We start from the raw sequence: 13,472 nt of genomic DNA, 5'->3' as shown, positions 1-13,472 counted from the left end.
GTTATTTACTGTGATGTATGGGAAAGCAGAGTCTTAGTTCTTGTAGGTTAGCTGCTTTTTCTTCTAAATCCCTAATCTCGATTGTTATTGAATCCTGCAGCTCTTTCTAACTCAACCCTTGAAAAAGAGGGTCAAGATTCAAGCACATTTATTGATTATGAGGAGGCAGCGAAAGAGATACTGATTTCTTAACTTGGACATCAGGCATTAATTAGTTGAGACTGTGCGACATCATCATCACATTCTCATTTTAGGACAAACAAAACACCACTAGAGGAGGAAATTATTTGAGCTTTCAAAAAGCAACACTTCATCACCAAGCACCACTTGAATTAAAACAAAAACAGCATAAATGTTTTAGCCGAGCAACAACTGTGTCACAGTTTCTAGAAAATCACAGCGCCCTCTGATGGTCACAAATGAAGGCCATGCATGTCACCAGTCTGTGGTGTCTGAATCCTGCGGACAACATCTCGCAGACCGGGAGCGAGTCTATAGGTTAGATGCTCTATTTCTCAGAATTCCACTGGTGACAGGTCACACACATAACATCAAAATGTCACACCCCTGTCTCACTCACGTACTATATATATAATGGACATACTCTCTGTGACATCACCTCTCAGCTTTCTGATGAAGCTCATTTGAAGCTAAAACTGGGTGGTTCCAAGTATTGCCATCTTGGCAGTGTCAAACTCCCAGCTGGCTCATAAACAGGTAATAACGGAGCATGGGCAAGACCGGCAAGACAAATGAAGCCCAAAAACGACCCCCATCTAATACTTACCAAACAGGCTGATCTTCTTGGGTGTATTTAATTAATGCATACTGTTTTTGCAGACTGGGCAGTGGTTTTCATAATGGGTGGCTTGGGTGCAGGTATTAGAAATTATGGTCAGCATATCGCCACAGTAATTTCAGTTTATTCAATTAATTTCATTTACGTAGTGCCAAATCACAACAAAGCTACCTCAAGGTGCTTCACAAAAATAAGGTCTAGCCTTACCATCCCCTAGAGCAAGCACACAGGCGACAGTGATAAGGAAAAACTCCCTCTGATGAGACTGAGGAAGAAACCTCAAGCAGACCAGACTCAGAGGGGTGACCTACTGCTTAGGCCACTTTAACAGTTACAAGGTTTTAAAAAAGTTTTTACAAAACTGAAGAAACAGGAAACAGACAACCAGAGTAACATCAAACACAAAGTGCATTATTGAGATGACCACACACGCAATTGTGCCACGGGCAGTGGGTCATCTAGCACCCTGGGATGAAGAGCCAGGGTCCATCCATCACATCATCAGTGGGCCCATCCTCCTGGTAAAATACATTTCAAAACAGACTGCAGTGTGCTGCGTCAGCTTCAGCCATGGTGTCTCGTGGTTAGTCCAGGCACCCTGTGGTGTGCAGCTGTCAACCTTGTTGATGTCATCAGTGCCTCGGACAGAAAGAAAAAGAGCAGAATCAGTCAGCCAGAAAACTGCCTAAGGTATAGTTCACCAGCAATAAATAGACAGGGAAGCAAAAAAAAAAAATATAACGTGTTCACGGCCACTAGCCCTAAGTTTCACTAACAGACCCCCCAATTTAGATGAAGTGAGGCCAAGGCCTGTTCCACTGCTAATAAGATAAGTTAAAGGGATAAGAAGTATAATACCATACTACGCCAGTATGCTTGCCATACTAGAAGGAGAATAGAGGCAGCTTACTGACCCAACAGATGCATATACTCCATAGTAAATGTGAGTAACAGCTGCTAATCACTGTTAACAGTGCCTAACTGTACATATTGAATAATACTAAACTTCACAGAACAGATATTTTGGAGCACAAACCTTTACATGTCCATGAGTACAATGACCAACATAGTAAGCTGTATTAACTGAGACATTTCTAATAAATGCTCAAAAAGGAAAAAACGAAGTCCATAGCACTTAGCTGCCGCCTGCTATTGCCCTTGTGGCCACTGCTAGCTGTGCTCTGGATTTGCTGGGCACAAACTGGCTGTCACTCAAAGTGATCACGCCCCCTAATTATTCATAAATTTATGGCATAAACAGATGAATTATATAACAATTCTCCCCCTGTACAGTTGTCATGAACAGGCAAAACCAGCTATTTCGATCAAAATCTATTTGGTTTTTTTTTAACAGGCTGCAAATGTTTATTTCTGCTGTAACACTGAGCGATTTTAACATGGGTGTCTTTTGAAGACAGTTCTAGCGCCACCTGAAGGAATTGGAAGACGGCAGTTCCACATTGGCCTCATTATTCAGCACCAGAGGTTGCCGATGGGTCCCACTATGCCAGCTCTCACTTTTCTGCAGACACTTATTCGGCTCTGTGACTACCTCCACTAATGCCCCCATTCCATGTTGGTCTATTTACTATCAAACGATGAGGCGGAATGACAGCACAACATTCCCACCTTGATCAGGCTGTGTCAAAGGAGCAAAAGTAGACTCCAGGCCCAACTGCATAGAGGGAAAAGTGGCAACAGGCAGAGGGGGAGGAGAGACGTGACAGAGTAAAGGAGTGCTCGAAAGAGAAGTAGCGAAGGCGAAGAGCAATTCTGCATCTACATAGTTAAGGAGCACTGTTTCACCAGTTACCATGGGCAACAAAAGTGGCTTCAGAAAACATTCCCATGCCATTATTGGTTTGTTCTGGGTGAGTGTGCACATGTGTCAGAGAGAGGCCTGACTGAATGAGCACATTCAAATGAGTGGTATTTTTCTCCCTGTTTTCATGTAAACTAACCATATTGTTGTTCTCCTCTTTGTCCAGACTCATATCCATTAAACAGGAGCAACATTCTTTTACAAACGCAGAGGAGAAACAGTCTTGAAGGCAGGTTTTGAGGAAAAAAAAAGTATAGGGAAACGTAGCACATGAACGTGTATTGTGATCGTGGATTTGTAATTCTTTATTACAAAACAACACGATACGTATTAAGATAGATGGACTATGATATGCAGCATGTTGGCGTTCCCTCTGCTTTCCTTTTGTTCACCACTGGGAGGGAGCATCACATATACAGTAACAGAAAGCACATAGAAGAAGCCCAGAAAAATAAGCCAGCTGTTGTTAGCATAGCATCTCATTACAAATATCATATGAAAAATTAATAAAAACCAACAACAAAATAAATCGTGTTAGACTTGGCAAAATCTTCTTATAGTTTGATAAAATGTATATAATTGCACAGGTCAAGCCACTGTTCAACTACTTACATTTTTTTTTCAAATTTTTCATTTTCTTTTAGTTTAGTAGCATAATGTTCTTTCCAATGTTAAGTGTCATTTTGTTTTTCTGCATTGTATCTAAACCACATCCATCGTTTCCCACGGTTAAACTTTGTTTTCCAGAGTATAAGTTGCGGTAAATGTGGGAGGTCATGCGACTTATACTCTGGTGTGACTTACGAGGTCTGTGAGAAAAGTATCCGACCTTTTTATTTTTTTTCAAAAACTATATGGACTTGAATCATGTGCGCTTGCATCAGACAAGCTTGAACCTTTGTGCGCATACGTGAGTTTTTTCACGCCTGTCGGTTGCTTCATTCGCCTGTGGGCAGGCTTTGAGTGAGCACTGGTCCACCCCCCTCGTCGGATTTTTATTGTTTAGGAATGGCGGAGCGACTGCCGCTTTGTTCCATGAAAATCTTTTCAGAAACTCTGCCAGACAGCCAGATGGAAACCATTTGGAAGATTCAGATGGCTTTCAGTGAAGATTCTATCGGTATCACACGGATTAAGGACCATTAAAACTGGATTAAAAACGGCCCACAGCGGAGGGCGCCCCGCGCCCCGAGCGGCCATCGACAGGCTGGAACGAGCAGATCACTTCCAAATTTAAGTCTCTGTTGATGCAGGCCGTCGTGTGACTAGCAGAGAAGTTTCAGAAGAGGTCGGGATCAGCACTTTATCGGCACATTCCACTGTTAAAGGAGATTTTGTAATGAAAGACGTGCGGACGGATTCGCGCGTCGGGACGCAGCCGCTCATGGCACGGGACAAACAACACCTCCGTGTTGGAAACCATTCGTAAGATTCAGATGGCTTTCGGTGGCTTTTCAGTCGAGTGAGTATCCGAGAAATTGTTTAACAGCTGGGCATGTTCCAACTTGTCCTGTGAGACTTCCAACACGGAGGTGTTGTTTGTCCCGCGCCATGAGCGGCTGCGTCCCGACGCGCGAATCCGTCCGCACGTCTTTCATTACAAAATCTCCTTTAACAGTGGAATGTGCCGATAAAGTGCTGATCCCGACCTCTTCTGAAACTTCTCTGCTAGTCACACGACGTCCTGCATCAACAGAGCCTTAAATTTGGAAGTGATCTGCTCGTTCCAGCCTGTCGATGGCCGCTCGGGGTGTGGTGCGCCCTCTGCCGCTGTGGGCCGTTTTTAATCCAGTTTTAATGGTCCTTAATCTGTGTGATACCAATAGAATCTTCACCGAAAGCCATCTGAATCTTCCAAATGGTTTCCATCTGGCTGTCTGGCAGAGTTTCTGAAAAAATTTTCATGGAACAAAGCGGCAGTCGCTCCGCCATTCCTAAACAATAAAAATCCGACGAGGGGGGTGGACCAGTGCTCATTCAAAGCCTGCCCACAGGTGAATGACACAACCGACAGGCGTGAAAAAACTCACGCATGCGCACGAATGTTCAAGCTTGTCTTATGCAAGCGCACATGATTCAAATCCATATAGTTTTTGAAAAAAATAAAAAGGTCGGATACTTTTCTCACAGACCTCGTACATACAAAAAAAAAAACAACAAAAAAGGTAGCTCTCTCATACCCCGCTTGGAGTGAATATGGAGAAATACGCATTACCATCTATCTGTAAAGCAATAAGCATATCTCTCTATCTGTCAGATCGCACTCAGCTCTCGGATATAGCTTGTGCATAGTACGATGATGTGCCTCCTTTATTATGAAAATGTTGAGAATTAATTTTCAAAACCTTTATTTTGAAACCTTTATCTTGACATTTGTACTTCCAAGATGGCATGACTCACTGATGTTACTGGTAGCAAAGTTAAACAACATCAGATAGTTTGTGTTGCTTGCACCATTTCACAATAAAACGTTTAATGCCAGCACCCTAGCAAATACTGTGAAAGGCATGCTATCAGTGTTCCTTGCGACTGAGTTTAACTTGACAACACTGAGAAGACATTTTGCTAACACTGACAAATTTCCCACTATTTGTACAACATTTCAGTAAGTACATAAACTGAATAAAAGCTTATATTTGCTGTGAGTTCAAGTTTAAATAAACTGTGGTCAGGAGGTGGACTAGTTTCAAATATTCTAAATGTTCTGTTTAATTTTGTCCAAGTCTCTTCCAATAATCTGTTTAATAGGAATCCTTTTATTTACATATAATTGATAATAAAAACAGATTTCTTAAAACAATATAAAAAACAATATTCAAATAATAATACAATATAACATATCAATCAAAACCTAGACCCGAATGACATAAACTATGCTTATTATCAACACAATCTTTTATAATGTTTTTGGGGATTTATTTTCAAAACCTTTAGTTTGAAGAAGTTTTTTTTGGGACCATCCCCCAACACACACGCACTAATAATCCTTGCACTATCCTGTATCCTTGCACTATTCTACTTCAAGCTTCAACACTTAATTAAATAACTAATGTTGTCTCTCATTTGAATTTAAGAAAGCATGGAATTAGTTTGTGGCTAGGAACGCTACCTTACTCTATCACCAACTACTGCCAAGTTAGACAGCTAATGATAACCACCTTGAACAGTGTGAAGTTAATCATCAAATGACAGCAACCAAATGTATTAACTGATATCTTTCTTTGTTGGTCATCATTTTTCATTTGATATGCCAACACCAAACTGAATCAGTCATGCTCTTTATTATTTTGCAGAGCAAGTGATATTTGCACACCCCCCCCCCCCCCCACACACACACATATGATTAAAAAAATCTTCTTACAGCACTGCACTAGTAAACATAAACATTGAATATACACTGCCATACATAGCTACTTTACTGTTCTGAACCAGTTTGAATGCATTCACAAACTGTGAACTGAAAGCTATTGTTCAATTAAACCTTCCTGTGATGAGTCTTGCAAAATCCTAGTGTCAACTTTGGAAACTTTTAGGAGTGAGACAAGATTAACTCAACTAATTCATAACTTTAATATTGAGCCATCAACCTATTTCACAGTGCATTTGGACCGATTCAGGAGTCCTTGTACCAATAGAGTCACATTAATTACTTTAAAATTGATTACTGAGTCTTAACAGTAAATTGTTATAGCCCCATATTGTGGTTATTCTCACAGACACACCCCCCCCCCCCACCAAAAAAATATAATTATATGTGCATTTTAAGGCCATGATGTTCGTTTGTCGAAGTCTGTCATCAACTGAGAAAAATCACACGTTATTGTTGCTGTCTTTGTGTATTCTACTAATCATTTGGACAGACTTATTTTCATCATCATCACAGGAGAAAGTGACAGAAGAGTGAGAGAAGCTTATGAAGCTGACTCAGAGCTGTGATTTCAGTCTTTGCAGCGATGATTGTCAACTTGTGTTCTGCTTTGGAATGCTAAACAAACAAAAACACCAATGTGTTGTTTTTCACAAAGTACCCATGGGTCTTGCTTGTTTCTCTCCTTTTTTTTTTGGTTGCCTGCTGCTGTGCATTCCAATAAAAGACTCCGTAGATAATGAATGTTCAAAGGCCGTCGGCAGCCAAACCCTGGCTCCGGTGGCGGTTATGACCGTAAGCTCTGGTGTCTATGTGTTAGTCATCTCAGGATGAATGAGTCACCAGGAAAAAAAAAAAAAAAACCTCAAGCACCACCCAGGTAACAGTTCAACCACACACACACACACACACACACACACACACACACACACACACACACACACACACACACACACACACACACACACACACACACACACACACACACACACACACACACACACACACAGAGCAGATGAGCAAGCCCAGGTTCTAAAATGTATAATTTCTCGTGTAGCACTCTGCTGCCACCATGTGGCCAGCAATAGAATGCACAACAATCACAGGTGCGAGCAGCAGCAAATATTTCATAATATTGAAAGAAATTTAATATGAACTACCAGGAATAAAGGACTAATTTTTTAATTGCTGCTGCTATGTGAGCTGGTGCATTACTATGATACTTGCTTTCATTATTAAAAAAACACACTATCAAATTTAATTTATAAATAATAAAGTCCAACACTCAAAAAAGCTCAATACTGCACAGCTGGTTCGAGCCAGAGCTGAGATGTGTTATGGTGTAATGGAGCTGAGAAGTAGTCGGTATGCAGTAAAATGAATACAAATTAAAACTTCCCCCTGAATGTGCTATAAATAACAGACTGTACAGAGCACAGTAAGAGGAAGCCAGCGTGGAGTATCAAAGAAAGTGCTCCGATGGAGACGTGCCAATATGGCACAAATGCCGCACAAGAAACAGACCGTACTTTCAGCAGTCCATAGACCTAACTGCCGTGTCAGTGAATGGTGGAGCAGCACAAAGAAGGATTTTCACACAAGAAATTTCAAATACAGGCTTGAGTCGCCATGTGCCTTTTGGCAAGTAGTAGCTGAAAGTGTCTATTTTTTATATATATTTTTTAAAACAAAATCCTTCTTTATTCTACGTCATCATACAGTGTTATAATCGGTAATACAACAGACAAACTCCAATTACAGCCACAGAAGCCCATAACCCGTTGGTGTCATGAGTGTCTTGGTGGCTTCCCTCACTTGTCTCCTTTAGGCACAATCACTCGGTTTTCAAGACAGATTTACCATAGGGCACCGTACTGTTTGTATCTCTTAATGACTGCTGTTAATGAAGCACAAGACATATTTAGTGTATCAGTCTTCAGCGGTGTCAAGGTGAATGACTGGTCTACCTGGCGCTGTAGCTATGACCTTAATCAGGACCACCCTCGTCTAAAGAAAAGTGACTGTAAAAGTGATGTGTTTTTTCATGTGGTATTTTCATAAACCCCTTGAATTAAAGCTAAAAGTCACACTGCAAGCACATCTTGATGGTTTTATTTCAATGTCATTGTGTTGGTGTACAGAGGGAAAAATTACAAAAATTGTCACTGTCTGAATACTTATAGACAAGGCTGTAGCTAGATATGTAGCTTAATCAAACACTAGCTGGGTTTCCAGTACAGATTTGCATAAAGGCTGAGTGATATTTTCAAAATGCACACACACACACACATACACACACACACACACACACACACACACACACACACACACAAAACAGTTGCGAAATAACAGCATTTCCATCGAGTGTTTGAATCTCATCTCATGATAACGGTCTTTCGTGCGAGGCTCTCGCGAGAAATGTAATTTCGAATGTCATGGTGACACATCAGTAAGTCAGTAAATATTGACATTACATTTTTAAATTCAGTATTGCTGTAACCTTATCTCTTATAATCTTTGACAAGCTCTCCATCTCTTACTTCATCCACACCTAAAAACCTTTTTGCAATTTTCAGTTTTGTTTTTGTCCCAGAATACACGTTTCCAATAAGCCTATTTTCAGTACGCCACCTTGGTTTGTGCAATTTGGAGGGTAATGTGAACCCACCTACTATGGAGTACGATTAGGCATAATTATGACAATTAGACGTCATGACCAAAGTAACCACGGAGTTTTGAAACAACCCAACATTCTGATTCCATGTGTCATTATCACCCAAATTGAATGTAATATAGAAAAAGCAAAAGAGAGGCACCACAAACACATTCCAGGTGCAACAGGAACACCTTACAGCACTTCTAATCACCCTGGTGTCCCTTGGCTATTCATGAACCAAATCATCACCCCCAGTAATTACTGTGCTAATGCCATAAAGGCCTGGAGGCTGCACCTTGTATCCTGTTTCTATCGAAGCTACTGGAAATTAGACAGCTGAGGAGCACAGCCAAATTGTCAATCTGTGTGTGCCATCCTGCCAGCGTTTGTGCATATGAAAGCACCATGTTTTCATGCTAATACTTCATAGGTCATCCCACCATACGTGTACACAGAACACGCAACAACACATTATGCACTAACACTCCATTATTACTCAACAAAATGTAAAACATTTGCATCTGCATTTTCTAAAAAAATACAGCACATTTCTGTTGTAAACAATTCAATATGCAATAAATTTCCCCATATTCTGTCATGAATTAGTACATCTTGACAAATGTGTTGTGGAAGATCGTGTCTGTCATTTCTAAACATTTTACTGGAAATATCTGTAATTATAGGGCTTGTTGTGTGGTTACTTGTCCTTGATTTTAAATTTTCATGTTGCTTAAACTTGCAGGACATTTAGCAGCCTGAAGGTTCAGTTAATCCATGATTACTGAGAAAATAAGCAGGTCATAATTTTTAATGTCCACACCAAGGCTACGCATTATGAAAACCAACGGCCAGACCCCAAAAATATGATTGAATACACATCTAAACCAAGACGAGCCTGTAAGTTTTATCTTGTTTGGTAACTACCAGATGGGGGAATGTTTGGGCTTCATTCATCCCGCCCTGGTCAAGCAGGGTCTTGCCTACATCACACCTCCTTACCAGTTTATGGAATAAGTTAAGCAAAAAGGCACTTCCAGGTATCTATAGAAAACCTATGGATGACGTCATGGAGGGTTTGTCCAGTATATATACAGTATTTAATAATACCACATTAAGACTTCAATGCTTGCTTGGACTGGGTACTTAGGGTTGTGGAGCTCAGCGGCATAAGGTGCAGTGACACACATGTGCATGACTTTGATTCATGCATTTGCACACACGTCGTCGTGATGATCCCACCCGCTGTGTTCTCAGCTGAATGCCCTGCTTTGTTCCACCGCCTGCCACGCATGCTACACTAGATGCTGCATATATAAAATGGATGTCTTTAATACTACATCCTTTGAAGTATCTTTGAGTCCCACTTAAATGTCTTTGCGTCAAATTAATGGTTACTCAGATGAGGAGTATCACCTACTTGATGAGCAGCATCAACTGTGACATTTTAGCCACATGAGACATTTTTCTCATCCAGTGAGTAGGTGCTTCAATGTTGAGAAGTCAAGCATCTGGAGAAAGCCGAGGTGATGCCCATATTTCACATGGCTGCAGCTGACCTTTGACACACCGGGGCATGTTCACAGACCTGACTTGGCTTGACAATGCATCAAAGAGTCACTTAGTGCCGAAAATCAGGACCACCCACAAGTCTCTGAAAGACATAACAATTCCCCCTACTGCATATAGGAAAATGCATTGCTTTGTCAACATTTGGTTTATTTTTCCAGTCATGATTGTTAATAATACTTGACGTCCATGCATTTTATTTGCTGTGCAAATGAATCCAATTTTTCAAGAGTGTGACCATGAAGACTTGGAGAGAAAGCGCCGGCAGGATCAGGATCTCAAAAGGACAGCTGTGGTGTGAACACAGGACTTTGAAACAGTTCGCACAGCTACCTAGTTAGTTGGTTAGTGATGTCTGTGGTTACAGGCTTACTGACTGTGGATGGACAAATGAAAGAACCAAAAGAAACAAAGATAACAACAGCAATCAGATGATTAATGACTGTAATGTGGAACTTTGAAATACCAAAGCATAAAAAAGGCCCTGTGAAGCCCGAAGCAGCGTTGGACAGCAGGATAATATACTCCGTGACTGCTCTGTGCCGCTTAAGAAGTAAACTCTGTGGTTTGCTGTTGTGTTGCAAGGTATATATTTATTATTTGCTCCTTATTTGTCCAGTCTGGTTTGCACTTATTGGATGTATTTTTTTTATTTATTTATTTTTTTTTAATGCTGGCTGTGCCAGTTAGAGTGCAAACTTAAGAACGGCTGACTGTAAATCTCTTAAAAATAAGACAAATAATACCGGTTCTCTATGGTGTCCAAGATGTGACTATACGTATGCAGTAGTGAGAATTATAAGCAAAGATTGTCTGTGGCTCAGAACTGTTTCAAAATCAAATGTGTGTGGATGGTGCCAAGCGGAAAGACAATTCTTTCTCTCCAAGCAAGACAGGAAAAGATCTGGTATTCATGAATTTCAGACACATAACTATTTTGTGAACATGTTCTCAGACTGTGTTGATTCTGATCCTTTTTAAATGATGTATTGATGGAAACCTTTGAATAGGTATGCCACGTCCTTACATCAGGGGAAAATGGTGCTTAACAAGGCGATCAGGTCAGCGTGAACTGACGGCGCCACGTCTGAGCCATCTAAGCTCTCTATTAAAATCCAGCCAATGCTATTTCACTATGCAAAATCTGTATTTATGAAAAGATGTTCTCTGGCTAGCTTTCGTCTGTGCGAAGTCCATTCATGAATAATTTAAGAATGAGCCCACTCTGTGTCTGTTTTCTGATGGTGAAGGAGCAGCGGAAAGAGTGACATAGAGAGAACAGACAGCCAACAGGCTGAATATCATTCTCTCATTGAGGCCAAACAAACACCACTGAGTTCACGGCCGGAACCCTGCTTACAGAATTCTCCATGTACGTGAAAATAAATGCACATGGTCTTTTTGCAATTTATCATGTGGCGTTTCCAGTCGGGTTTCATCATCAGCCGCCGCTGATTCACAGCATTTCTTCAGGAAATTTCCATTCCCTGTTCCATGAATAAACTGAAGTGAAATAGACTCCCCTTGTGCCATTTAATAAATAAATAACACACAGACCAAAGTACTGCAAAATAAATGCGGACAAAGCATTACACACTTACGGCTATTCAATCAGCAGAATGGATCTGATGTGAAATAATAATCGCGGTGATTATGTAGTTAGCTTGCTCCTCAGTTCGCGTCTATTATGTTGAGTGCAATCACACCGTCACACACAATCAAACCCAGCAGCGCCTAAATAAAGCTCCCAGAGGCGCGTGCACACAAACAGACAGCGGTAAACACTTCGTCCCACTTCTTCATCATCACACCCATAAAAACAGACAGACACATAAAGCAGCTTTTTTTTGCGATATGTTTAGTTTTCCTGTTTGTCAAAAGTGCAGAAAATTCTATTTCCTCCCTGTGTCATCTCAGGTCATGTTCTGTCCAAAATTGAACCACTTTATCCTTGACTAACACACAACCCTTTCACAGAGGAACTGTTTCAGTCCAACAGTTATGACATCGAGTTTAACCTTTCAAGGTGAAAGGTCATGTGACCTATGAAATGAAGATTTGGTACCGCAGTAGCAGACATTATTCTTTTTCTAAAGGGTTACATCTTTCAGGTATGTCTCTTTAAAAAAAAAAGCGTCACAACACTTCCAGGGGCATGAAGGTGACTTTAGAAGTGTGCTCAGAACTCACCGCAATATTGTAGAATGGCATGAAGAATGAGGTGGAACAGGAGTTGCACTGAGTGATGTTATCAGGTGACAAATTCAGGTTGTGCTGGAGGCAACCATTATTTCTCCAGTATCACTGCACAATGCAGTGCTGGCCAGATAAAGCTAATAATAATAAGTAATCATGGACACTCGCATCTATTTATGGTGCACTACAGTGAACGTGCGCTGGGGACAGATTAAAGATTAGATTAGACCCCTTAGATAGTCATGCGCTGTTTCTTTTTCAATGCTTGCAATTTTAACCTGAAATATAAAAAAACTTGATTTTGCACGGAGTTCTGTGCCTATGAAATGGAAATGTGACCTTGGGGATGAAACATGTTGGACTCTGAGTGTGATAGATTACAGAAGGTTGCTGGAGATGTGATGATACTCTTACAGTAGGTAATTAACTTTCACCACAATGTAGGTGAACAAACTTGCAAACACATCTGTATTTGTCTCTCCTAACTCCTACCTGCTCTTGTTATCACTTAGAAACGTACAAAAAGCAACCACCACTCTGGGCCCTATCTTGATAATCCATGCCGCACAGTCAAAACAACACTGTGCAAATGCATTTGCAGCATTTTCAAATCAACATAGCTGTTTCTGTAGCATGGAATCTGAGCACCGTGGGTGAAGGGGTTGTACTTTCAATTCCAATGAAGGTGGGATGTTGTGTAAAATGTAAATAAAAACAGAATACAATGATTTGCATATCCTCTTCAACCTATATTCAACTGAATACACCAGAAACACAAAATATTTAATGTTCAAACTGATACACTTTTTGTGCAAATATTTGCTCATTTTGAAATGGTTGCCTGCAACACATTTCAAAAAAGTTGGGATGGGGCAACAAAAGACTGGGAAAGTTGACAAATGCTCAAAGAACACCTAATTGGAAACAGGTGAGTGTCACGATTGGGTATAAAAGGAGCATCTGCAAAAGGCTCAACCACTCACAAGCAAAAATGTCTTCACTGATCACTGTCAGTCCAAGCACCATCCAAGGAAAGCACAGCTGGTTCAGCTGGCCTTTCTGAGAG

At 40.7% G+C, this 13,472-nt stretch overlaps 1 protein-coding gene and 1 long non-coding RNA gene across 2 annotated transcripts in view; one reads left to right on the top strand and one right to left on the bottom strand.

Moving 5' to 3' along the window:
• LOC117530936 (ankyrin repeat and fibronectin type-III domain-containing protein 1) overlaps positions 1-13,472 on the bottom strand; it is a 322,495-nt gene that overhangs the window by 193,418 nt on the left and 115,605 nt on the right. The gene's annotated exons all lie outside the window — the stretch shown is intronic.
• Positions 1-13,472, top strand: part of LOC117530937 — a 94,133-nt gene that overhangs the window by 55,566 nt on the left and 25,095 nt on the right. The gene's annotated exons all lie outside the window — the stretch shown is intronic.

Source organism: Thalassophryne amazonica, chromosome 18, assembly GCF_902500255.1.
Source record: "Thalassophryne amazonica chromosome 18, fThaAma1.1, whole genome shotgun sequence".
In the NCBI taxonomy this organism is placed as follows: Eukaryota; Metazoa; Chordata; class Actinopteri; order Batrachoidiformes; family Batrachoididae; genus Thalassophryne; species Thalassophryne amazonica.
The sequence above is the reverse complement of the archived record's forward strand: the minus strand, read 5'-3'. Positions and strand labels throughout refer to the sequence as shown.